This window comes from Cetorhinus maximus, chromosome 3 (assembly GCF_964194155.1).
Source record: "Cetorhinus maximus chromosome 3, sCetMax3.hap1.1, whole genome shotgun sequence".
NCBI classification, from domain to species: domain Eukaryota; kingdom Metazoa; phylum Chordata; class Chondrichthyes; order Lamniformes; family Cetorhinidae; genus Cetorhinus; species Cetorhinus maximus.
In genome coordinates, this window is record NC_135881.1 from 136,159,049 (window position 1) to 136,184,781 (window position 25,733).

Here is a 25,733-nt window from a genome sequence, read left to right on the forward strand (position 1 = left end):
ACTGCACTGAACTCCCTCACTTACCAAATTCCCCAAGTTAAGTACTCGGTCTCTCAGTACTCAGTGGAGCTGGACTTCTTGTGTTAACAAAACCTCCTTTATTTATACTAGCTGAAATTCCTAAGACCTGAGACAGACCCTGCTGGCTAAGGAACATGTTCTAACTGGCTACATAATTAACTAAGGAAAAGTAAAATACTGCGGGTGCTAGAAATCTGAAACAAAAGAGGGTCTGAAGGCGGGTCATACGGACTCAAAACGTTAACTCTGTTTCTCTCTCTACAGATGTTGCTCGACCTGCTGAGTTTTTCCAGCATTTTCTGTTTTTGTGTGGTACATAATTAACTAACTGTGCAGCTGCCTCTAGCAGGGAGCTCATTCATCACCACTGACTAAGGCTAAATGCCAGATGCAAACTTAACTAGATCTAACAAAGAGATCAACTCTTAATGTCCTCACTTACCAAATTCTCAAAATTAAGCACTCTGACATGCAGTATTCAGCTGAGCTGGACCTCGTGCTACTACTATCTTTTGACTAGGCACTTTACAGCCTCTGGGCTGAACATGAAGGTCAACGATTTTAGATTTTAACCTAAATCTGGTTTCAATTTTCTCTTTACTTTTTCTTCTTGTTTCTCTTTTTTTCCCCTTTGCTTTCAGGCAGCAGCTATTCTTGATCTTGCCATTCGTACCTCCTCTAAACACATCTTTTGTTTCTTTACTTGTCCCATCACCACTCCCTCTAGCCTGCACAGCGACTTTTCTCATTTAACCTCTCCTCCCCTCCACATCATAGACCTTCCCTTTTGCTCTTTTCTCATCCATCCTCCTTTTACTTACCCAAAACCTCTAACTTTTCTAACTTTTCCAAGTTCCTGTGAAAGTTGACTGACCGGAAAGGTTAACCCTGGTTTTTTCTCTGCACAGATACTGCCTGACCTGCTGAGCATTTTCTGTCATTATTCTTTTAACAAAATACTGGCTTTCCTTTCTCTCTCTCTGTTTCTTACAGTTTCTTCTTTAACTATCATCTCTGTATGTTTATCTCCAACTATCTCCCCCTTTTTCTGCAGATCTCTCAGTTCCTTATTTCTTTGTTTCAGCTGGACAATGACATTGTGTGGTTTATATCAAACTTTATTTTTAACTCAAAAAATTTGTATTTCATTTAAACATTTCACATGTCAATGTGCAATACATTATTCATTTTGTGTAGTGATTCTGAATGAAACAAGTAAATTGGTTACTAAATAATTTCATTAACATGAAGCTTTTCTAAAATTATAGTGTCACTGTTTTTAAATTTCAGGATATTTACACCATGTTATTGTACAAGCTTCTCCATCATAAAATTTGACTATTAAGCTAAACTGAAACCACAGTTTTATCATCATATATCAGCCTATCAATCAAATATTGAGATTGCAAAATGATTACTGTTGCAATAGAGAGCTCCTTTCATGGTTGTGGTCTCAAGAAAAGTCTATAAGCCTATAAGTGTGGTTTATTTGAATTACTACTCCTGTGACATAAGGAGTTGATATTACATAGAGGACAGATGAGTTAAACAACGTAACAGGATATTCCACATTGAGATTAGCAAATCAACGGATTCCCGAGACCAAATCCTGTGTCTCTACAATTTTTTTTTAAGACTGAGGTTTTTTTTAGAAAACTAATGGCTTTGTCAATTCCAGCACAGAGCAAACATACAACTATTTAAAACTTGGTACTGGTGATGCGCAGCTGCACAGAGCTATGCTAAAGCATTGGAGAGGCACAAGGTGACAGATGGGGCACAAGAGAGATTGGACAGGATAGGACCAATTCTTCAAATCTTTTTCCTCTCCAAGCTCAACCACAGACATAGGAGGGTACAATGTCCGTCTCTTCCAAATGCTATATTTGAACCCTTGCAGTCTAGTTTCAAGCTCCAGAGAACGCCAACGTAACACATAGTCAATGTCACAAACCATTACCTCTCAGTGCTCACAGTAACAACTGGGAAAACAAACATACTGGCACCAAACCACATTGATGAAAACAGGTAATTTCAGTAGTCATAAAATGTATTAAGAACTTTTCAATGTTAACTTTATCTGCATCATCTTTTAAATGATGTAACATTTGGCAACCAGCAATGCAGAATATTTTCATTACTCATTAGCTCCTCAGAATATAGCAATTAGAAAGCAGACCAACACGTTCTCACGCTGCTGAACAAATCTAAATATTCTGACAGTCATTATGGTTAATTTGAATCATATGTGCCACTGTGTTTAAATAGTAATGGTGTTTAAATAGCAAAGTTAAAAACTTTAATGGTGAATGATATGAAAATCACATAGCCCGATTTAAATTGAGACCAGCTGAGCCATAAGTGTCATAATGTCTTTGAAATCAGATTGGTGACAATGATATGTTTCATAAAATGAAACAAAGACACATTTTTGAAAATAAAATTAACAAAGTAAATTCAAAATCTATTCATTTATAGATGGCACAGTGTATACACCTAGCTAGTTAAGGGAAGTGGAGATTTCACTCCAAAAAGAAATCTGAATTATATTATGCAACATTGACCTAGAGAAAGACAATGCAGTCAAATTGAGAATCAAATATGAAGTTTGGATTCCGATTCCACTGCTGTCTATTTTCCATTTTATGCATTGTGATGTCCAACATTCCCAGGCCAAGTTTAATATTGATCATAAACAAGATGACGCTTCAGCTAACAAAACTTCAGAAAGCCTTCTACACTACTGAAACTGTATGATATTTCAATTCTATTAACCAGTTCTCATAGGGCTTTATATAGTTATACTACATCACACTGACGCCTTAATCACATTTTAACAGTGTTACGACCAGCTGAGGAGGGGTTGAATGGCTTCTTTCTTTCCCCTCTCATCGTTTGACCACAACAATGTTTTTGTTTGAAAAGATTATGCTTTGCAATTCAGTGAGTGCACAACTGTTTACATGTTGTGATCATAAAAAGAATCAATTGGACAGGTTTTCTTGAGTTTAACAAAGAGAGGTTAGTTTTGTTATACTTAGAATAGTTTAAGTAAAATAAAATACACTCTGACTCCTGTGCACGCACACAACCCGAAGGCCACACATGCACAGACAGATTACAGAGTAGGCGAGGATAGATTGGCCAAATTAGAGTCCAGAAAACTTAACAGAAATTCGGTTTGTAGCTTGATTTCTCGGCTCGCTGTAGGTTGAACCCGGTGGTCTCACTTTCAGTGTCAAGGCCGTTTAAAACTGCAGGTGGTCTCGCTGTCCTTGTGTTGTAGCTTTGGAGTTGAATATTTTCTTTGAAAAATCTCCATCTACTGCAAATTGAGGTAAAGGGTGGAATCTCCCAGATTGGCACTAAGTGCAGTAAGTGGGCGGGAAAAAAGAAGTTTTACCCGCCGGCCACAATGGTGGATTTTTGCATTGTATCATCCGCTTCCTGCTTCATTAATTATGCAGCCACAGGAAACATGCTGTCTCGCTGGCAGGTGGCCTCTGAATCACTCGCCATGTAGTTACCTCACTGTTTCCTCACTCCAAGTGCCACATCTAAACCGCAACCGCGCACATAGTTAGCAATGCTTGCCGGCGATGACTGCTCCAGTGAAAACATGGCCCTGAAAGCCAAGTTGTGTTCAGTGATCTGTCACTGGACAACCTTTTGGAGGCCCACCGTGATGTCCTCCATCCCTGCAGGTGGTTCAGCACTCCAGCTCGGGAGGTTGTGGCAGTGGTGGTCAGTGCCAACACTGCACAGAAGAGGTTGGCCATCCGGTGCAGAAAGAGGATTGAAGATCTCATCTGTGCCGCCAGGTAAGTCAACTATTTCATTACTCTAAACTCTCACTCAAGGCCACATTCACTGGCATCTCACTCGCTGCCAATTCAAGGGATATCACCACTCACTCACTCTCGCACTCTCACATCTCTATCTGACCTCATCTTCTCTGGAGACTGCCTCCTCAGCCCTCACCATCTGCAGGCCACTTACACAGATCAATATGTGCACCACACACACCCTAGGATACCACCCTTCCCCAGTACAGCCCTCCCCCTGCAGCTCCTTCCCTTATCTGAGGCTTCTTCTCTCCATTCCCCAAGCAAGCCCTAGCTCTGCAGCCATTGAAAAGCCACCTCCGCCTTACAGCTGGTCTGGTAGGTAGAGCCCATGAGTCCCCATAAAAGTGATGTGGTGCTGTCTGCGAAGCCTGGCGCCAATGACCATGAGTGCTGCCTGAAGCAAGATAGGCAAACAAACCTCGAAGTCCCGAGCGAAGTGCAGCTCGCCAGGTACATATTGCTTATGTACACTTGTGAAACACGTGAAATGTGCCCAGATGACCCAGCGTAGGGGGGTGGGGGTTGATTCCGACGAGCAGGGCTTATAATGAGATGATGCTAAAGTATTGAAATTAGGTTCCCGACGTGTGGTGGCAGGAAACACGGCCCGCCATTGATGGGTGGAACAGACAATTGCAAACTGGTTTTACAACAACGTGAAACCAATTTTTTGCAATCTCCCGCTATTTTCCATTCCTGCCTGCTATGACGCCTGCAAACAGGAGTGGACAATTATGCCCAAAGTCAAATATTAATAGACAGGGTCCTTGCCGGGTCATGTGTGGGGAGAGAATAAAAGAGAGCGAGAAAGGCAAAATATTGCAGATGCTGGCTATCTGAAATAAAAACAAAAAGTTGGAAAAACTCAGCAGGTCTGGCAGCATCTGTAGAGACAGAAACAGTTAAAGTTTTGAATCCAATATGACTCTTTTCAGAATTGGAACCCTATTTAGCTTCTCAGCTGCTTGTATTATTTTGCAGAGAAAATGTACTGAAAAGACACAAAGGACTTTGGCTTGTCACGTGACCTCTCTTTCCAACTGCCAGTAATTCAAACATAATTGTAACTTGATTAAGTCAGGTCAGTTCCACCCTCTTAGCCAAGAATCCCATTGTCTAAGCAATTAACCTTTAACAGTTCATCTTCAACAGTTGAATACCCAATGTCTTTTTAATAGGGCACAATGGCACAATCATAATTCCCAGGTGGGGATGGGGGACGGACAGACAGGGGTTGGGGGGGGGTCATTCACTGTCTTTGGTGAGTTTTGCAGACTTACTGTCTCAGTTGCAATAGGTTTGGAATTAATGTGGAACATAGAGTAATGTAAATTAGGGTTAGCCATCTTGAGCTGCGAGTTAAAATCTCTGTTTCAACAATGTCTGTCTTTTTAAAATAAAAGCAAAATACTGCAGAAGCTGGAAATCTGAAACAAAAGTTCTTTGCTTCCGTCTTTTTAAAAGTTCAATTCCTGTTTTCAGCCAACGAATTAAAAATTAATAGTCGACATAAGCATGTCTTTGTGACAACAGCAATGAAAGTGGGAGCTGTTGATTACACTGGTCTGTGTGACCAGAGTGGGAAAGACTTCAATATTCCAATATGTGAAAGATGAATCAATTACTGCTGTTGAAATTTCCACTGATTCATTGAAAACTATGCGTTTTAAAAACGGAATGATAGCAAAGGTGTCTGATTTTATTTTACACTTTTTAAAAGTAGATTTATGCTGGTTGCTGTACAATAGTGTTACTGGCAGACTAGCACTTTTTTCCAGATGGTCTCATCTGCAGCACTTAATGCATAAATACTCCAAATTTGGCTGCCCTGTACTACTGCCAATCAGAGTGTAACTGGCAGAATGGCAAATGTGGTTCACTCATTTGGAACTGAAAGAATTGAATTACCTTTTTCATTTGCATGCTAAAGGATCATGAATATGATCAAATCATTTCCATTTAACATAGAGAATTCTAATTTTATAAGATCTCCATATAAAAGTCTTCATTCCTGGCTTTCAATGCATTTCACTTCACAGCAACTAAACAGTGCAAAAAAAACCAATGATCTCCTCCAGCTATCAATAAACTGAAAACACCCTTATTAATATTCCAGCATCTGCAGTATTTTGCTTTTAACATCCTTTTTTAAACTTACTTCTGCTGTGCAGATTTGTTTTAAAGCATTTTTTTGACCATCGGCATAACTCCTACTGCAGAAATACATGTCAAAAATAAACCTAGAAAAGGAATACAAATAGATGGCATAGAATTGCATAGAAAATACAACACAGGTAAAGCCACATTGATGCATATTCTTCACACAAGCAATATTCTTAATTCCACATCCCTTTTATCCTGCAAAAGAACTGGACTTTTTTTTTTCTCCTGGTTTTGCAGTCATCACTGTCCCAGGTTGTTTATTGCAGGGTCAGTGAAGGCTAAAATACTAAAGAAAAATGCTTTTAGTATCTGGAATGCATATACTAAAGCATCAGTGCATCCGAATGCTGCTTGTTACACTTAACAGATACTCAATTCTTTGTGTAGTTCAGCAATGTGACTTCAGCCCAACTGCTTTTCTTGGGCCATCCATTTCAGTCGGGGAACAGCACAAAGTGTTATGTGAATTACTACAGAAAAACTTGAGTTGCTTTGCTTACTCAAAGAAAATGATGCTCTTTCATTACACTAAAAATAGCTAAAGTACTCACTGAAAGCAACTGAATAATTGAACGTGAAAAAAAGTGAGTACTATAATAAACTTGGAGTACTGGACAGGTTTCTTGTCAGAAACAGGAAACTTAATTTACAGAGCTCCTGATGATCTGCTCGTATCAAGACCAAGGCTAGAAAGCTCCGCCCCTAAGATTACCTGTGTTTAGGGCTGTTTCGTCTGTATAGTCACATGATCCCTATAATGGTGTGAAAGGTTTTACTTACAATTACTACATTTCTCCCCCTTTAATTTTGTTTTACCTCTTATTTACAAAAATATCTTAACCCATATCATATACAAATATATACAGTTCATGCAATTATAGATTTAGTCTTTGAGGTGTTTTCAGATTCGGGTAGAGTGACGCAACTCTACAATTTGACCAGGAGCTGTAGAATCAGGGTCATCCCTAAACAATGGCAGTTCAGAATTATTTACTTCAACAGAGATATCAGGTATGTCTATTCTTTGTCGATCTGGCGCCTCAGGGATCAAAGGTTACACTTCTATTCCAGTTTTTGGAATATCTCTCTACTTTTAGATGATCCACGTGATTCCTAACAATCCTGTTTTCTACTTCCACTTGATATGACCAAGGTTCTGTTTCAGAGACAATTGTACCAGGAACCCATCTCGTTGCAAAATTTCGCACAAAAACTGTCTCCCCCACAGTAAATTTGTGATGTTTATTGTGAACATCATGATTCACTTTCTGACTACTCTGGTTCTTCTCCACCTTCCCTTCTAAGTTAGGGAATACTAGCCTCAATCTTGTACAAAGATGGCATTTCATTAGCAATTCAGATGGTGTTGAACCTGTAGTTGCATGATGAGTCATGCAATTGTTGAAAAGAAATCTTGAAACTCGTGTTCCTAATATTCCTTCAGAGTTTTTTTTCATGCCTGTTTTAATTGTTTGTACTGCTCTTTCTGCTAACCCATTGGATGAGTGATGATACAGTGCTGTTCTGACATGTTTAATCCCATTTAGATTCATGAATCTCTGGAATTCCATACTAGTGAAGACAGTACCATTATCTGAAACAATGACTTCTGGTAGGCCATGTACACTAAAACATTAGCACAGATTTTCAATAGTTGCACACGATGTAGGTGGTCTCAATTCATACACTTAGAATGTGAGTTGATGATCACTAAAAACATGGTGCCTAAAAAATGGAACTACATCATTTATATGTAGTATAACGCATGGCCGACCACACCACTCCCATGGATGCAGTGAAGCTGAAACAGGCGACTTCTACTGTTGCTGACACTGGAGACAGTGTTTGATTATTTTTTCTATATCACTGTTTATACCTGGCCACCAGATATAACTTTGTGTGAGCACCTTCATTTTCAAAATGCCTGGATGCGCACTATGAAACTCTGTCAATAGTGGTTCTCTCCCTTGTGAAGGGACGACGACTCTTGCTCCCCCCATTAAAAGATATCACCTTGACAACTTAATTCAGACTTATGGGCATAGAAAGGTTTTAATTCTTTAAAGATTTGTGCATCTGACCATCCTTGCAATACCTGTTCTCGGACTCTTGATAAAATTGGATCTTAGTTTGTCTAATTCTTTATCTGTTTTGCACAGACCAGTGAGGAGTCCAGGAAATTCAACACAAGTACAACTTCTTGAGGTACTGGAGGATGTGTAATGTGATCTGGCAAAGGAAGACAACTTTGCTATATGCACACTCAGATGGTGCATAAAAGTACTCATGTGCTGACAAAAATTAAAGCCCATCTTTGAATTCTAGCAGAGATTAATGGTGGGATTGCTTTATCTTCACTAAACCAACCTAACAGTGGTTTGTGATCTGACACTATGGTGAAGTGTCGACCATGCAAATATTGATGGAACTTCTTTACTCCAGTTATTACAGATAAGCCGCCTTTTTCAAGTCGTGAGTAACCTTTCTTGGCTGCAGAAGGGGTTCTGGTGCCATATCCTATTGGCCTTTCAGACCTGATTTCTGTATTTTCTTCTTGTTTGCCACAGGGTTTTGTCTCATCCTTCATTTTGATTTCACAGTCGGCCACATTTCTCTCTGGTGAAAACTTGGTTCAGTTCGGGGGTCAAGCTACCCATTCGCACCTTGGAAAGTTCCATGACTTTTCCTTCTAATTCCTCTTATGCCTCAATCAACTGATTCTTTAGTTCTACTGTCTGTTTTGTATATTTTGGCTTCCTCTTGGAACATTGTTGTGTTTTTTCTGCCAACTGTTTCTTCAGTTGGGTTAGAGTGGCACTGCATTAGTTTAGCTTCTTTTCATGGTTTTTCCGTGGAACCAACTCTGATCTGAGGGATCCTTGCTTCCTGTGAAGGTCCTTCGGTTCTTTTAGCTCATTCCAAAATACACCATCATATTCCCTTAACTCAGGATTTCTTCCTGTTCTGACTTGAAAAATTTCTGACCAATTGGTTTTAATTTTTTTCAACCAATCATGGCCCAGAAGGCTAGATTCATCACCTGTTACAATAATTACTGGCAGCTAGGCTGTCTGTTGTCCGTAGGATACAGGTACAGAGGCAATACCTTTCACCTGTATTGCCTCTCCAGTATATGTTTTCAGCTGAGCTGTGGTTTGCTCCAAATTCAATGGCTAGGTACTTTCTGAGGTATTTAAAGATGTGTTCTCCCATCACTGTGGTCGATGCTCCTGTGTCAACCTCCATGATTAGAGACTTCACATTTACTTGAAGCTTAACAGTAATTGGTACAGTTTTTCTGGCCTTGAGATTGTATAGGCAATAGATATCAGCAGCTCCTGGTTAATCTATATTGCGCACTTCAATAAACTTGACCTGCTGTCTGAACAGCTGTCTTGGTTTCACCCTACTTTGTTTTATAATATGCTTTTTTTTGTGACAGTAGTGGCATTCTGCCTCTTTAAATCTGTAGGTTTCCAGTACATGGTTACCCCCGCATCAGTAACACTTTCATTTCAGAATCACTGCTGAGCTACTTCTAGTATTTCTTTTTGTTTCTCAAGCAGTAGGGACCGTGTCCCACTTTGCGGTTGTCTTAGTTTTTGCACCATGCCCAGTGGCAGGTTCCTGCCCTAACTGAAAAACAGCACCTTGTTGCACACTCTCTGCAAAGCCTGCGAGTCCCTCTCAGCACACTATTGCTGGCGCTATCTCCATGGCGTGCTTCAAGTCTAAATTAACTTCTGCAAGTAAACGGTGCTGAATGGCGTCGTTGTGTATGCCGCAAACCAAGTGATCTTCCAATGTGTCATTTCAAGCATCACCGAAGTCACAGTGCTCCATTAACTGTTTTAACTTTGTGGTGTATGTTGCGATTGACTCACTTACTCTAGAGTTGAACTTGAATCTTTGCATGATCACCGATAGTTTAGGCTGAAAATGTGCCTTCATGAGGTCTACTAGCTGGTTGAAGAATCTGGAATTTGATGCGTTTGGAGCCATCAGACTACAGATTAGGTTATAAGTTTTGCTCCCACAGACACTCCGAAGAATTGTCTTCTGTTTCCCTTCCGCTGTTATTTTATTCACCACAAAGTAGAAACCTAGGCTCTCCACGTACTGACTCCAGTCCTTGATGGATGAGTTGTACGAGTCGATTCTGCTGAAGAGTGGCATGACTGGTGGGTTTACTTTTTTTTTCTCTCCTTAAAATCGAAATACACTCATTCGTGAGGCGAGGTGCAGCATTGGAGCTATTTATTCTCATCACCAATTGTAATGAACTTGGAGTACCGGACAGGTTTCTTGTTAGAAACAGTAAACTTTATTTACAGAGCTCCTGATGAAATTACATGCTTGTACCAAGGCAAAGGCTAGAAAGCTCAGACCCTAAGATTACTCGCGCTTAAGGCCAATTCATCTGCATGGTCATATGATCCCCATAACAGTATGAAAGGTTTTACTTAGAATTACTACAAGTACCATAACTTTACTTCAGATTCCTGCATAATTCAAACGGCACAAGGATATGCAAATTGGGCTCATTCAAATCATGTTTTTTGATAGACTAAAATCAAGATGCTCAATTAACAATATGCATGTTGAGTAGGTAATCATAGGGCCAATAACAAGAGGAATTTCTTCTTTATTCAAACAAAAATGCTGGTTTGAAAATATTTCAGTGTCATTTTAACGTGACACATCAGAATACCGAACTATTAGACAATTCAGTTTACTTTTTGCAGAATGGCAGCAAATTATCTAAGGTTTAACTAACAAATTTGTTGCTGTTTAAGATAACATAAATAAATGAAATTGCAAGGGGAATTGATTATAAAAGTAGGGATGTTTCACTACAGTTGTATAGGGCACTGGTGAGACCACATTTGGAGTACTGTGTACTGTGTAGGTCTCCTTATTTAAGAATGAACTTAATTGTATTAGAAGCAGCTTGAGGTGCCAAAAGGCCTACTCCCGCTCCTAATACATATGATGTTCGTATGAAACCTATTTTAGAAATAGAAATTTATCATCCTTTTCATTTTTTTTACAAATTTTGAGATTTGCTGTCAGTTTTCCAGGGTTTCATTTTTCCAGTCCAGGTCGGGTCCTAATGGAGGTGAGGTGAGGAGAGGAAAGCAATGACCACGGAGATGTGAGGCCAGACGTTCCACCTCCACTTCCACCTTCAGCTATTTCCTGGGGGCAAGGAAGGGAGCGGGCTGTGGAACAGGTGGTGCAACAGGCCTAAGGAGTTCGTTAAAGGCCTCTGTGGCATTTCACAGGCAGCGGCACACTGTTGCATCTCCCAAGTGACAGATGCCTTCTTTACTGATGATAGACAACACCAAGATCATCATTGATGAGCATATAAATAAATCCAGAGCACCCTGGATGACAAAAGAGATAGAGATAAAGATGAAAAGGAAGAAGTGCGCATACGACCGGGGTCAGGTAGAAAATAGAATGGAGAATCAGGCTGAATATAGAAGGAGCAGAGGGGAAGTGAAGAAACTAATAAGAAAAGGAGGAAGCATGAGAAGAGGCTGGCAGTAAAACATAAAAGGGAATCCCAAGGTCTTCTATAAGCATGTAAATAATAAAAGGGTGGTAAAAGAAAGAGTAGGCCCAATTAGGGACAAAAAACTGGACTTGCATATGGACGTTGGAGAAATAGTAGAGATGTTGAATGAGTACTTTGCATCTGTCTTTACAAAGGAATAAATTGCTACCCAGGCCGAGGTGAGAGAGGAGGTAACTGGTGCACTAGAAGAACTTACAATTGAGAGGAAGGTGGTGTTAGAAAGGCTATCTTTACTTAAAATAAGTAAGATCAGGTACCAGGACCGGATGAGATGTATCCAAGAATACTGAGGGAAGTGAGAGTGGAAATTGCAGAGGCACTAGTGATAATCTTCCAGACTTCCTTAGGCACAGGGGAGGTGCCAGAGGACTGGAGAACTGCGAATGTTATACCCTTGTTCAAAATGGGATGCAAGGATAAAGCTGGCAATTACTGGCCAGTCAGTTTGACCTCAGTGGTAGGGAAACTTCTGGAAACTTTGGTACAGGATAAAATCAATAATCACTTAGACAAGTGCAGGATAATTAAGGAAAGCCAGCATGGACTCATCAAGGGAAAAATCATGTTTAACTAACTTCCTGGAGTTTGCGAGGTAACAGAGAAGGTTGATAAGGGAAATACTGTGGATGTGGTGTATATGGATTTTCAAAAGGCATTTGATACAGTGCCACACAACATCTTGTGAACAAAATTCTAGGTCATTGAATAAAAGGGAAAGTAGGCACTTGGATAAGAAATTGGCTGAGTGACAGGAAACAATAGTGATAAATGTTTGTTTTTCAGATTGGAGGAAGGTTTGTAGTGCAGTTCCTCAGGGATGAGTGTTGGGACCCTTGCTCTTACTGATATATATTAATGACGTAGACTGTGGCATGCCTGGCATCATTTCAAAATTTGCAGATGATAACAAGATTGGAAATGTCAACTGTGATGGGGTTCGTCTTGAACTTCTTCAAAATGGACATAGACATGTTGGTGGATTGGGCAGACAAGTGGCAGATGAAGTTCAATGCAGGGAAGTGTGAGGTGATTTGTTTTGACAGGAAAGATGTGGTGAGACAGTATAAAATAAAGGGAGAGCCTCTAAAGGAGGTGCAGGAACAGAGGGACATTGGTGTATACATACATAGGTCATTGAAGATGGCAAGGCATGTTGAGAGCAGTTAATAAAGCATATAGTACCTTAGGTTTTATTAATAGGGGCATTGAGTACAAGTGTAAGGAGGTCATGTTGAACTTGTATAAGACAATAGTTAGGCCTCATCTGCAGTACTACATCCAGCTCTGGGTGCCATACTTGAAGGATGTGAAGGCATTGCAGAAAGTACAGAGGAGATTCACAAGAATGATTCCCGGGATGATGAACTGTAGCTATGAGGATGGATTGGAGAGGTTGGGGCTGTTTTCCTTGGAGAAAAGAAGGCTGAGAGGAAACCTTTATATTAGAGGGATTCAAGATCCTGAGGGGTAAATAGGAAGAAACTGTTCCCACTCAAGAGAACATCAAGAACTAGAGACACAGGTTCAAAATAATTGGCAAAAGGAGTAAAGGTGATGTGAGAATTTTTTCACCCAGAGGATGGTTGGAGTTTGGAACAAACTTCCTGAGAGTGAGAGTGGTGGAGGCAGGTTCGATTGAGGTATTCAAAAGGGAATTGGATTGCTACCTGAAAAGAGAGAATATGCAAGGTTACAGGGATAAGGCAGGGGAGTGGGACTGGGTAGAATGCTCTTTCAGAGAGCCAGTGCAGACTCAGTGGGCCGAATGGCCTCCTTCTGCACTGTAAAGATACTGTGATACTGTGGCTCAGAGGGCACCATATCTGATGCCAGGAGTGGTGAGGTGGTGCAGTGCCTTGCAACACCTTCAGGCTGAGGGAGATGATCCTGTTGCATGACAAGGTGGCCACGCTCTGGGAAGAGGATGTTCCTTCTCTTTCATGAGTTCCAGGTCTCCAGCTCTTCTGTATCATCGGGGGTCCATGTGGCGCAGTGGCAGGCTTTGGCACAAATTCTCTCCCTTAAGACAAGCAGCAGCCTCAGTGATGGCTGCCTTGTGTGTTTGAATCCTGTCTCCATTCCTGCCTCTGCTAGCTTCAATTGGGTGGGAAACCAGACCCATTCTAATTAAGGGCTCAGCCCCATGACAATTGCAACTGAAGTCAGATTTCTAGTGGAGACAGATTCTGAGCCAAAAAATCTCCATTGGGAAAATCCAGTCCCCAGTTTTTAATGAACAATCACTGAAAAAGGCTGTTACATTTTCCATTTCTACCTGGACATGCAGCACAGATGCTAAACAGGAAATTAATAAAGGGATAGCACGTGTTTTATTGAGAGGCTATCTTCGAAGTAAGTTGTTGCTCTAAGGTAAACACTCCTGAATAAATTCCTAATTATAGGATCTTCACAGGGACAGTTTATATCATCAATTAAAATAGATATTATTGCTCAATGAGCATTCTAAGCATTTAAATACATTTTTTTAAAAAACATGTATGCATTCCTATAGTGATGTAGCCACTAAGCTACCTCAGGTTACACACACTGGCTGTTTTGTAGGAAAATCCAGCCATTATGCCAGCGACATTGCACAAAGAACACTGGAATGAATGAATAGCCAGGTTTTTTTAATGCTCTGATTGTGGAAGCAATGTTGATCCAGGCTTTTGTGAACTCTAGACAATTATTCCAATATGCCCCTGCTTGGTCTCTCATGTTCTACATTCCATAAACTTGAGGTTATCTAAAACTTTGCTACATGCGTTCTAAGTTTCACCAAGCCCTGTTCATTCACTACCTGGGACTGGTGACCTACATTGGCTCACGATAAAGTATTACCTTTATTTCAAAATCTTCATCTTTGCTTTTAAATCCCTCCATGGTTTTACCTACCTCCACCCCCATCTTTGTAATCTCCTCAAGCCCCAGAACCTTCCGAGATATCTGTGCTCCTCTAATTCCAGCCTCTTGAATATCCCCAATTTTAATTGCTCCACCACTGGTGGCCATGCCTTCAGCTGTAAAGGATCTAAGTGCTCTGGAATTCCTACCCTAACCCTTCTGACTCTCTATCTCTCTCCTTTTGAGATGCTCCTTAAAACCTACCTCTTTGAACAAGCTTTAGATCATCTGCCTCGTTATCTCTTATATGGTTCAGTGTCATACTTTGTTTAGTAATGCTCCCTTAATGGTTCTCATTTCAATTTAATCAGTCGTTCCAGCCTTGTAGAACAGCAGTTCCTTTACCAATGCGAGTAGCACCACAGAGATTCACTAGTCTTTAATAAAATTTAAAGTCTGAACTCAACAAATTGGTATTCTAGAAGTTTGGATTTCTCTTCAATATCCATCAGGCATTCCCATGAATGATCCAAGCACCTTATTTTCAGTTGTGTGCCTGAACTGCCCAATATCTAGTTATAGTTGCCTAACTCAACGGTGTAACAGAAGAACCCTCTGGTCACCTGAACAGGATATTGTATCTTCAGCACATGCATTTCTCACATCTTTCAAAAGACTGAGAAACACGTCAAAGATTTGACTAATACAAACCATTAAGCCACTTTATTTACTTGCTGTCCATTGACTGTAACAGTTAAGCAAATTACATGTTTCTCGCTCAAACATAGAATAAAGCAACACATGCCAGTCTCTCTCGTTGTTAATTAATTTGCTTTAGCATGTCTTTTCTGTTAAGACAACTAACTGCAGAAATTGACCCACCTAAGTTGGGATTGCACCATCCCCTGTTTAAAAGGTGACTGCCCCAATCTCTTTTTATCCTTCTCTCTGTATTTCCAGCAGTGAGGGTTCAGCTTTCAAATATTTTGGATTTGCGAGCAGGTCTGCAAACCATGCTAACAAGCTTCTCCTTCACAATTAAGTGCTAAACAGATATCTTTTCCTGGGCTCACATGAATAAATTATCCCAACCAGAATAGGAGCATTCTCTTGACCCAAAGTAACATGGTAAACTAAATTATCCTCAAATCAGGAGGAGGGAGGAGGTGGTGGAGAAGAAAACTGGAAGGGAAAAACAAATCCTGTTAGCCTGCACACAATCTCATAGAGTGAAGGTTCGGGGGAGAAAATGACGTGCACTTCGGGGGAGAAAATGGCGTGCGTTTGGGGGAGAGAATGGCGCGCGTTCGGGGGGGGAAAACAGGAACCCCACCAGAATTTGAAAATACTGACGAAAGTGAAGTCAGTGCAAAGCAGAGAGCTGATTGGTAGGTAATGGGTAAGTTGTTTTTCTCCACTTTAAAGCTAATTAAGAAAGATAAGAGTTCTAGCTTTTTAAAAAAAGAATAAACTTAAATAATTTTCTGATAAAAGCAAAATACTGCAGATACTGGAAATTTGAAACAAACAGAAAATGCTGGTAAAACTCAGCAGGTCTGACAGCATCTGTGGAGAGAGAAACAGAGCCGATGCTTCGATGTATGACTCCTTTTTGTTATTTTTTTTTTCACATCATTTATTTCAAATAAATTTCTACTTGGCTTAAAGATATGGCAGGGGCACTCAGTCTTGTGTGTTGCATGGCCTGCAGAATGTGGGAAGTCCAATGCACTCCTGGCAGTCTGGATGACCACATCTGCAGGAAGTGTCACAGTTTTGACCAGCGTGAGCTCCGGGTTTCAGAGCTTGAGCGTCAGTTGGAGGCACAGCGGTGCATCCACAAGGCTGAGGGTTACATGGATAGCACGGTTTTAGATATGGTCATCCCGCGGCTTAAGAAAGTGCAGTCAGAGAAGGAATGGGTGAGCACCAGTCAGAAGAAGGGAGGCAGGCAGGTAGTCAGGAAAGCCCCAGAGTGCATCTCACTCAAGAACCGTTTTTCTGTGTTGGAAAATAGTGAGAGTGACGGTTCCTCTGGGGAGTGCAGCCAGAGCACAGCTGCACAAGGGGATAGGAGAAAGAGAGGAAGAGCAATAGTGGTAGGAAACTCAATAGTGAGGGGTATAGACAGGTGTTTCTGCTGCCATAGGCCTGACTCCAGGACGGTATGTTGCTTCCCTGGAGCCAGGGTCAAAGATGTCACATGACGGCTGCAGGGCATTCTGAAGGTGGATGGTGAACAGTCAGAGATTGTGGTTCACACTGGTACCAACGATATAAGTCGAAAGAGGGATGAGGTCTTGCAAGAAGAATTTAGGGAGCTAGGTAGCAGATTGAAAAGCAGGACCTCAAAAGGTTGTAATCTCTACATTACTCCCAGTGCCACAAACTAGTAAGGATAGGAATAGAGCAGATGAATGCATGGCTGAAGGATTGTTGCAGGAGGGAGGGCTTTAGATTCCTTGGATCACTGGGTCTGTTTCTGGGAAGGTGGAACGTATACAAGTCTGATGGGGTGCACCTGAACCGGAACGGGACCAAAGTCTTTGCGGGGGGATTTGCTAGTACTGTTGGCGGGGATTTAACCTAATTTGGCAGGTGGGGTGGGATACAGAGTGGAGATATAGTAGGGGGTGATGTGAAGACAAGTATAGAAGAAAAACCAAGCCAGGCTGGAAGGCAGAGCGTATATAGTCAAGTTAAGGCACAAGGGAGCATAGCAAGCCTGGGTGCCATTTATATTAATGCAAGGAGTCTTGCGAGTAAGGCAGATTAGGCAGACACTAGTCTGTGGGTCTACTACAATTGTAATAAATTGCATGTTAGTCTGACTCCAAACTCTCCTTAATTCTCTTGTGCATTTTAATATGTTGCAACCTGGAATATTGTAATGCAATAGTCTGCATTGATCTAACGCCTTTGTAACACGACCAAGTAGGACATTTGGCCAGTGGTAGGTTTCTAAGGAGTATCTTGTTAGGGAGGGAACTCTCCTGTCTGAGCCTAGCTGCCTGCAGGAGCTTCTGCCAGAGCTATGATTATTCCCTCAGCCTTATGTATCAATGGCATCTCACCTTCAACCTGACAACAAATGTTGCAGCAGTTCATATTTGCTGCGTTGGGTGTTGACTAACACATGGGGATATGATATCATTGCCATCATGGAGACATGATTGAGGGAGGGACAGGACTGGCAGTTCAATATTCCAGGGTATAGAATCTTCAGGTGAGATGGTTGGGTGGGGAGTGTGTGTAAAAGAGGAGATGGTGTCACAATATTGATCAAGGAGTCAATTACTGCAATATGAAGGGATGATATCTTGGAAGGTTCCTCAAATGAGGCCAGATGGGTAGAACTTAAAAACAAAAAGGAGGCAATCACATTGCTGGGAGTGTACTATAGACCATCAAATGGTCAGGGTGAGATAGAAGGGCAGATATGTAGGCAAATCTCAGAAGTGTAAAAATAATAGGGTAATAATAGTAGGGGATTTCAACTTCCCTAATATTAACTGGGATAGACAAAGTGTGAAAGGTTTAGAGGGGGAGGATTCTCAAAATCTATCCAGGAGAGCTTTTTAAGCCAGCACGTAGAAAGCCCTACAATGGAGGTTCCCTAGTTTTAGGGAACAAAGCCAGGCAAGTGGTAGAAGTGTCAGTGGGGGAGCATTTCGGTGATAGTGACCATAACTCAGTAAGATTTAAGGTACTTATGGAAAAGGACAAAGATGGACTGGAAATAAAGGTTCTGAATTGGGGGAAAGGCTGATTTTAATATAAGACAGGATCTGGCCAAAGTGGACTGGGAGCAGCTACTTATAGGAAAATCTACATCAGAGCAGTGGGAGTAATTTAAAAAGAAATAGTGAGAGTGCAGGGCCAACACGTTCCCGTAAAGGCGAAGGGTGGGACCAACAAGTCCAGAGAACTCTGGATGTTGAAGAATGTACAGGATTGGATAAGGAAAAAAAGGGAAACTTATGGTAGATACCCAGGGCTCAAAACAGCAGAAGCCCAAGAGGAGTATAGAAAGTGTAGGGGGTTACTTAAAAAAGAAATTAGGAGAGTGAAGTGGGGGGCATAAAAAAACACTGGTGGATAAAATAAAGGAAAATCCAAAGGCATTTTATAAGTATATTAGGGGCAAGAAGATAACCAGGGAACGAATAGGACCCATTAGCGACCAAAGTGGCAATCTGTGTGATGAGCCAGGAGATGTAGGTGAGGTTTTAACAGTACTTTGCATCTATATTCATTATAGAGAAGAATGGTGTAGGCATAGAAATCAGGGAGGGAACTCTGATATACTTGAATAAATTAGCATTGCGAAGGAGAAGATTTTAGCAGGCTTAAAAATGGGTAATTCCCCAGGCCCAGATGAGATGTATCCCAGACTGCTGTGGGAGGCAAGGGAGGAGATAGCAGGGGCCTTGACATTAATCTTCAAATCCTCTCTGGCCACAGGAGGGGTGCCAGAGGACTGGAGGGCAGCTAATGTGGTACCATTATTCAAGAAGGGTGGTAGGGATAAACCAGGGAACTATAGGCCATTGAGTCTAACATCAGTGGTAGGGAAATTTTTGGGGCAGAATTTTACCTGGGCGGGTGCACGCCCGACCCGCTTGAGCGTAAAATGATGTGCATTGGTGTCGGGCAAGCGACCCGATGTCAACGCACAGTCGTGCAATATTTTGGTTAGGAAAGCACGGGAATTGGCAGCGCGCCTGCTGACAATTAAAAGGTCTATTAAGGCCATTAAAAAGATAATTAACTTAAATTTTTCACTGCCATGGTTGGCGGGCAGGTGAAAAGGCCAAGCGGCCTTTGCACTTTTTAGGAACCCTCATCCATGGGCAGGATGAGGTTTCCAACAGCAAATAAAAATAAAATAAAACATTTTACATTTCATTTATAACATGTCCCTGCTCATGTGACAAAATTACATGAAGAGACATGTTTTACAACATTTAAAATTTTTTTTTTTTTTAACAAGTGTTCATCTCCCTGAGGCAGCTGTGTCTCAGGGAGATTTTCAAGTGTGCACTTGTGCACATGCGCGAAGTTTGCACTCGCCCTCCTCCCCCGCCCGCACAGGCAGTGCTGAGCACTGCCACTCACGTTTCATGCTGGGCAGGCCTTAATCGGCCCACCAACATGAAATTGCAGTCCGGCCCCGATTGCAGGCAGCTTCCCGCCCACCCCCGCCAAGCCCGCCCGACAAGGGCAAAATTCTGCCCTTGTACAAAATTCTGATGGACAGAATTAATCTCCACTTGGAGAGGCAAGGATTAATCAAGGACAGTCAGTATGGCTTTGTCAGAGGGAGATCATGTCTAACAAATTTGATTGAATATTTCGAGGGGGTGACTAGGTGTGTAGATTAGGGTAGTGTAGTTGATGTAGTCTACATGGACTTCAGGAAGGCTTTTGACAAGGTCTCGCATGGGAGACTGGTCAAGGTAAGAGCCCATAGGATCCAAGGCAATTTGGCAAATTGGATCCAAAATTGGCTTAGTGGCAGGAAGCAGAGGGTGATGGTGATGGTTGGAGGTTGTTTTTCTGACTGGAAGCCTGTGTCCAGTGACCAAAGGGTTCAGTGTTGGGTCCCTTGTTTGTAGTGTACATTTAATGATCTATTGAATGTACGTGAATGTAGGAGGTATGATCAGTAACTTCACAGATGATACGAAAATTAGTGGTGTGGTAAATAACGAGGAGGAAAGCCTTAGGCTACAGGACGATATAGATGGCTGGTCAAATGGGCAGAACAGTGGCAAATGGAATTTAATCCTGAAAAGTGTGAGGTGATGCATTTTGGGAGGACTAACTAGGCAAGGGAGTGCACAATGAATGGTAAGACCCTAGGAAGTACAGGGGATCAGAGGGACCTTGGTATGCATGTCCATAGATCCTTGAAGGCAGCAGGATAGGTAGATAATGTGGTTAAGGCGGCATATGGGATACTTGCCTTCATTAGTCGAGGCATTGAGTACAAGAGCATGGGGGTTAGGATGGAGTTGTATAAAGCATTAGTTAGGCCACATCTGGAGTACTGTGCGCAGTTCTGGTTGCCACACTGTAGGAAGGATGTGATTGCACTGGAGAGGGTGCAGAGGGGGATGTTGCCTGAATGGAGCGTTTCAGCTATGAAAAGAGACTGGATAGGCTCGGGTTGTTTTCCTTAGAGAAGGTTGAGGGGGGACCTGATTGAAGTGTGCAAAATTATGAGGGGCATAGATAGGGTAGATAGGAAGAAACTTTTCCCCTTAGTGAAGGGGTCAATATCCAGGGGGCATAGATTTAAGGTAAGGGGCAAGAGGTTTAGAGAGGATTTGAGGAAAATATTTTTCACCCAACGGGTGGGGGGTATCTGGAACTCACTGCCTGTAGTAAGGGTGGTAGGGGTGGAAACGCTCAGAACATTTAAGAAGTATTTAGATGAACACTTGAAACGCCATAGCATACAAGGCTATGCGCCAAGTGCTGGAAAATGGGATTAGATAGGGGCTTGATGAACGGTGCTGACACAATGGGCCAAAGGGCCTCTTTTCATGCTGTAAAACTCTATGGTTTTTCTGAGGGGAGGGACAGAATTACCCTGACTACCATAATCATAGGCATTAAGCAATTCATTAACACTGAGCCCATCAGGCACAGGTGTTCTTCCTGATCAAATGCAGTTATCACCAAAAGGATTTATCATCAATATGCTGCGTAGCCATCCAAAGACCTAAGTGCATAATGAATTTAAAGATTTAAGGCTGTCGTGGGACTTGTGTATATAAGCCCCTTGATATCAGCTGTGAAATAGTGGATCACATTTATACAGAGATTGGATGAGTACACAGCAAAGACAGAGTGGTTTTAATGAAAAATGATGACTTTCATATAGATTGATTTGAATCAGGCCAGCACATGTCAGAAATGTAGTGAATTTGTGTTTGGGATAGCTTCCAGCATGTTTTTTTAAAATATTATTTCATAGGACACTAGCATCACTGGTACGGACATTGCCCATCCCTAATTGTCCTTGAGATGGTGGTGGTGAGCTGCCTGTTTGAACCCAAATCTGAATGTTGTTCAGGTCTTGCTGCATACAGACCTGAACTGCTTCAATGTCTGAGGAATTGCAAATGGTACTGAACGCTGTGCAATCATCAGCAAATATCCCTACTCCTGATCTTATAATGGAAAGAGGTGATTGATGAAACAGCTGAAGATGGTTGGACCTAGGACATTACTCTGAAGAACTCCTGCAGCGATGTCCTGTAGCTGAGATGATTGGCCTTCAACAACCACAGCCATCTTTTGTGCTAGGTATGACTCCAACCAGTGGAGAGTTTTCCCCTCTCAATTCCCACTACCTTCAATTTTACTAGGGTTCCTTAATGCCTTGTTTGGACCAAGGCTGTAACATGGTTTGGAGCCGAATGGTCCAGGCAGAACCCAAATTGGGCATCCATGAGCAGGTTATTGCTGAGTAAGTACTGTTTGATAGCACTGTCAATGAAACCTCCCCAGCTAGTTCTGGTGCACAAGTCTTCGATACTACAGCTGGGCTGTTATCAGAGCCTACAGCTTTTGGTCTACCCAGCACCTTCAGCTGGTTCTTGATATTATGCGGAATGAGCCAAATTGCCTGCAGACTGCCACGTGTGATGCTGGGGTCCTAAACCAACAAGGGAACATGCCATCTGATCCATAAAGAATAATGAGCTAGATTTAGTTAACAGTGCATGAACATTTATCTAGCATTGATCATAATATGATTGTATTCAGCTTAGTCGCTGTTATGTATTTCTCCCTTTCAAACACTAAGGCTGAAGGGCAAGTCAGTTAATGGGTGAAATTGCAGATCAGTGGGTTGTGTTCAATAAAGAAACTTATGATATAACCAATTTATATCCCTAAATGGCAATGGGTCATTGTGCCAAAAAAAGAAGCCACAGACAAATAAAGAACTAAGAGATAAAATATAACAAAAGGAAGTGTAAATTATAGCATAGATGCTGGCAAATGGGAAAGGTGCAAAGAATAGCAAAGGGTGGCAAGACAGAAAGAGCAAAACAAAAAGGGAGCATAAAAAGAAACTTAAAAGGATTATCAAAACTAATAAAAAAATGTATTGTATTAGGAAAAACACTGGTTAGTAAGTATTGTGGGCCCCTTGATAATGGTGGTAATGTCAATAAAAATAAGGAAATGGCGGATATGATGAATAATTACCTCATGTCAGTATTTACTTTGCATCAGTATTTACAATAAAGAAAGAGCTTCTTTAGGAATCCCAAAGGAACTAACATTGAATCAGGGACAGGAACTCACCAAAATTAACACAAACAAAATACAGTGAAATCACAATGATTCAAACTCAGGTGACATGAAATTCCTATTATGTCGAAGTCATCAAGCATTCCTGTCGGTAGAATTACAAATCCCATAGAACGATGCCTGTGATAAGACAGAATTCTGCACTGGTTACCCAGATTAGCTGACCTTGTCTAAGCTTGTCACATGACTGCACCAACCAGAGTGAATTCAGATTGCACAAGAGCGCAAAACCATTGACTGCTGGGCAAGCCATCATTGACATCGAGATCGCCCTGTGAAAGGATGTGCAAAACCTGAGTATGGCTAAATCTGTGAGCAAGTTAAAGTGTTGCCGATTCAACTGAGGGTAAAGTTGATACAGCAAGTAGAAAACCGTGGCAGAAAGCAGACATCAGAATGGAATGGGAGATTCCGCCAACAAGTTTGGCAACCATTATGAAACACAAAACAAACATCTTGGAACAGTTTGACAAACAGGCATTCTCTCCAGCAAGGGTGAGAATGGATGCATACCCCGATGTTGAAAAATCTCTACTAACGTCGTTCAAGGCAGCCCGAGCAAAAAATTTGCCCATCTTGGGTCCAATCCTGCAAGAAAGGAGAATCGCCCTGGCAAAGAAGCTGGGCCACAGGGAGCCCACCAGCAGCAATGGATGGACGGACCGATTCAAGTTAAGGCATAGCATAGTCTTCCACATGGCAAGCAGTGAGGGTGTAGTGGTTGTGGCAGCAATGACAGATGATTGGCTCCAACATGGTCATGCCCACAACTCGAATGGATATGCACCAAAAGATATTTTTAACGCAGATGAGGCTGGACTGTTTTACCGTCTTTTGGCAGACTGCTTTGATGTTTAAAAGTGAAACATGTAATGGTGGAAAGTGAAGCAAGGAACACATCTCTGCTATAGCCTGCACCAACACGTGGACAGCACTGAAAGTGGCCGCTTCTTGTGATAGACAAGTTCAAGAAACCACGTTGCTTTGTAAATGTCAAGATACTACCCACGCAGTCACAAAACTGTCTGGATGACCTCCGGCCTTTTTCAATGAAAAGCTCCAGCCTTTTGCAAGATCAGGTCAAACCAGTAAAGACATTTTTACACATTTACTACTTTACTGTGTTTTCATTTGGCATTTGACCATGCTTGTAGGCATATCAGGTTACATAGAGACATATTCATGTGGGAATGGGGATTCCTCAGCTGTTACAAAGCTCTGCTCAACACAAATTTGGAGGCGGCTCCTCTGGGATTCAACTCAAGATTTTACTGTAACAGTAATGAAGAAACCAATGGCTGAGGGACAAATTCCCAGAACCACATGGTTACCATCCCTGAAGCAGGTAAGAACACTGCATATGCCCTAACTATAAATCTTCCAAAAGTTTTCCTGATTCAGCAACTGTTCCTTTAGATCAGAAAATTATGCACATTACTCGACTATTTAAGAAAGGTGAGAGAGGAAAATAAGGGAATTATCGACCAGTTAGCCTAACATTGGTTGACAGGAAATTGCTAAGTCTATAATTAAGGATCAGGTGACTAAATCGCTTGAAAACTTTCTGTTGACTAGAGATTTCATGATCAGTTATCAGATGCATTTGTAAAGTGTAGGTCATATCTAATAAATTTGACTACTCACCTCTTCAAATAAAAGTTAAATGCAGTAGACAGGGGAATATTAACAGATATTATTTATATGGACTTCCAGTTGGCCTTTGATATAAGAGAATGAAACCACTGGTGTCCCACAAGGATCTATGTTGGGGCTTCAACTTTTCACCATCTTTATTAATGACTTAGATAATAAAAGCCACATATCCAAATTTGTCAATGACACAAAAATAGGAGGCACTTTAAGCCTTGTCGTTGGAAACATAAAATCACAAAGGTTAGGTTAAATGAATGGGGAAAACTGTGACAAATGGATTTCAATATAGGCAAATGTGAGGCCACTTTGGACTTAAAAAGGATAGAACAGGTTGCTTTCTAAATGGGGAAAAGCTTCAAACAGTGGAAGGGCAAAGAGACTTGGGGTCCAGTCATATGGATCATTTAAGTATCATGAACAGGTACAGAAAAATCAAAAAAGGCTAATGGAATACTGGCTTTTATACCTAGAGGGCTAGAATACAAGGAGATAGAGGTTATGCTTCAGCAAAACAAAGCCCTGACTAGACCACACCTGGAATAAAGTGAGAAGTTCTGGGCACCCCATCTTAGGAAGGATATACTAGTCTTGAAGGGAGTATACCATAGATTTACCAGAATGACACCTGGACTCCAAAAGTTAAGCTATGGGGAGAGGTTACACAAACTAAGGTTGTATTCCCTGGAATGTGGAAAGTTAAGGAATGATTTGATTGAAGTTGAAGATATTAAGGGGAACAGATTGGGTCGATACAAAAAAATAATTTCTGCTGGCTAGGCAGTCTTAGACAAAGGGGCATAGTTTAAAAATAAAAAGCCAGACCTTTCAGAGGGAAATTAGGGAACACTTGTACACGCAAAGGGTGGTAAAAGTTTTGAACTCACATCCGCAATAGCAATTGATGCTAGATCAATTCATTTAAAACCTGAGATTGTTAAGCTTTTGTTATCTAAAATGTATTAAGGCATAAGTGGCAAAGACAGGTATATGGCATTCAGTGCAGATTGGCCATGAACCCCGTTGAATGGTGAAACAGGCTAGAGGAGCTCAATGGTCTATACCCAGCCCTTTGTTGCTATGAATATTTTCTCCTTTCCTTGATGACTGTTTTTTCTAGAAGAGTCTATTTCCTCCACGGAATAATGAGAGTTCCCGATTAAAAATTTTCAAGAAAAATAATGTTTAAAGAATACTCAAGAAAAGGTTCAGTATGCCATCAACCCCAACACTTCCTAGTTCATCAGGTAAGAAATCAAGCTTAAATTTACTTGGATTTTACATTAGAATTT

The 25,733-nt window shown here is 41.4% G+C and overlaps 1 protein-coding gene across 1 annotated transcript in view; it reads right to left on the reverse strand.

The window, feature by feature from the left end:
* The window catches only part of LOC144678928 (secernin-1-like), a 152,787-nt gene that overhangs the window by 84,475 nt on the left and 42,579 nt on the right, over positions 1–25,733 (reverse strand). The gene's annotated exons all lie outside the window — the stretch shown is intronic.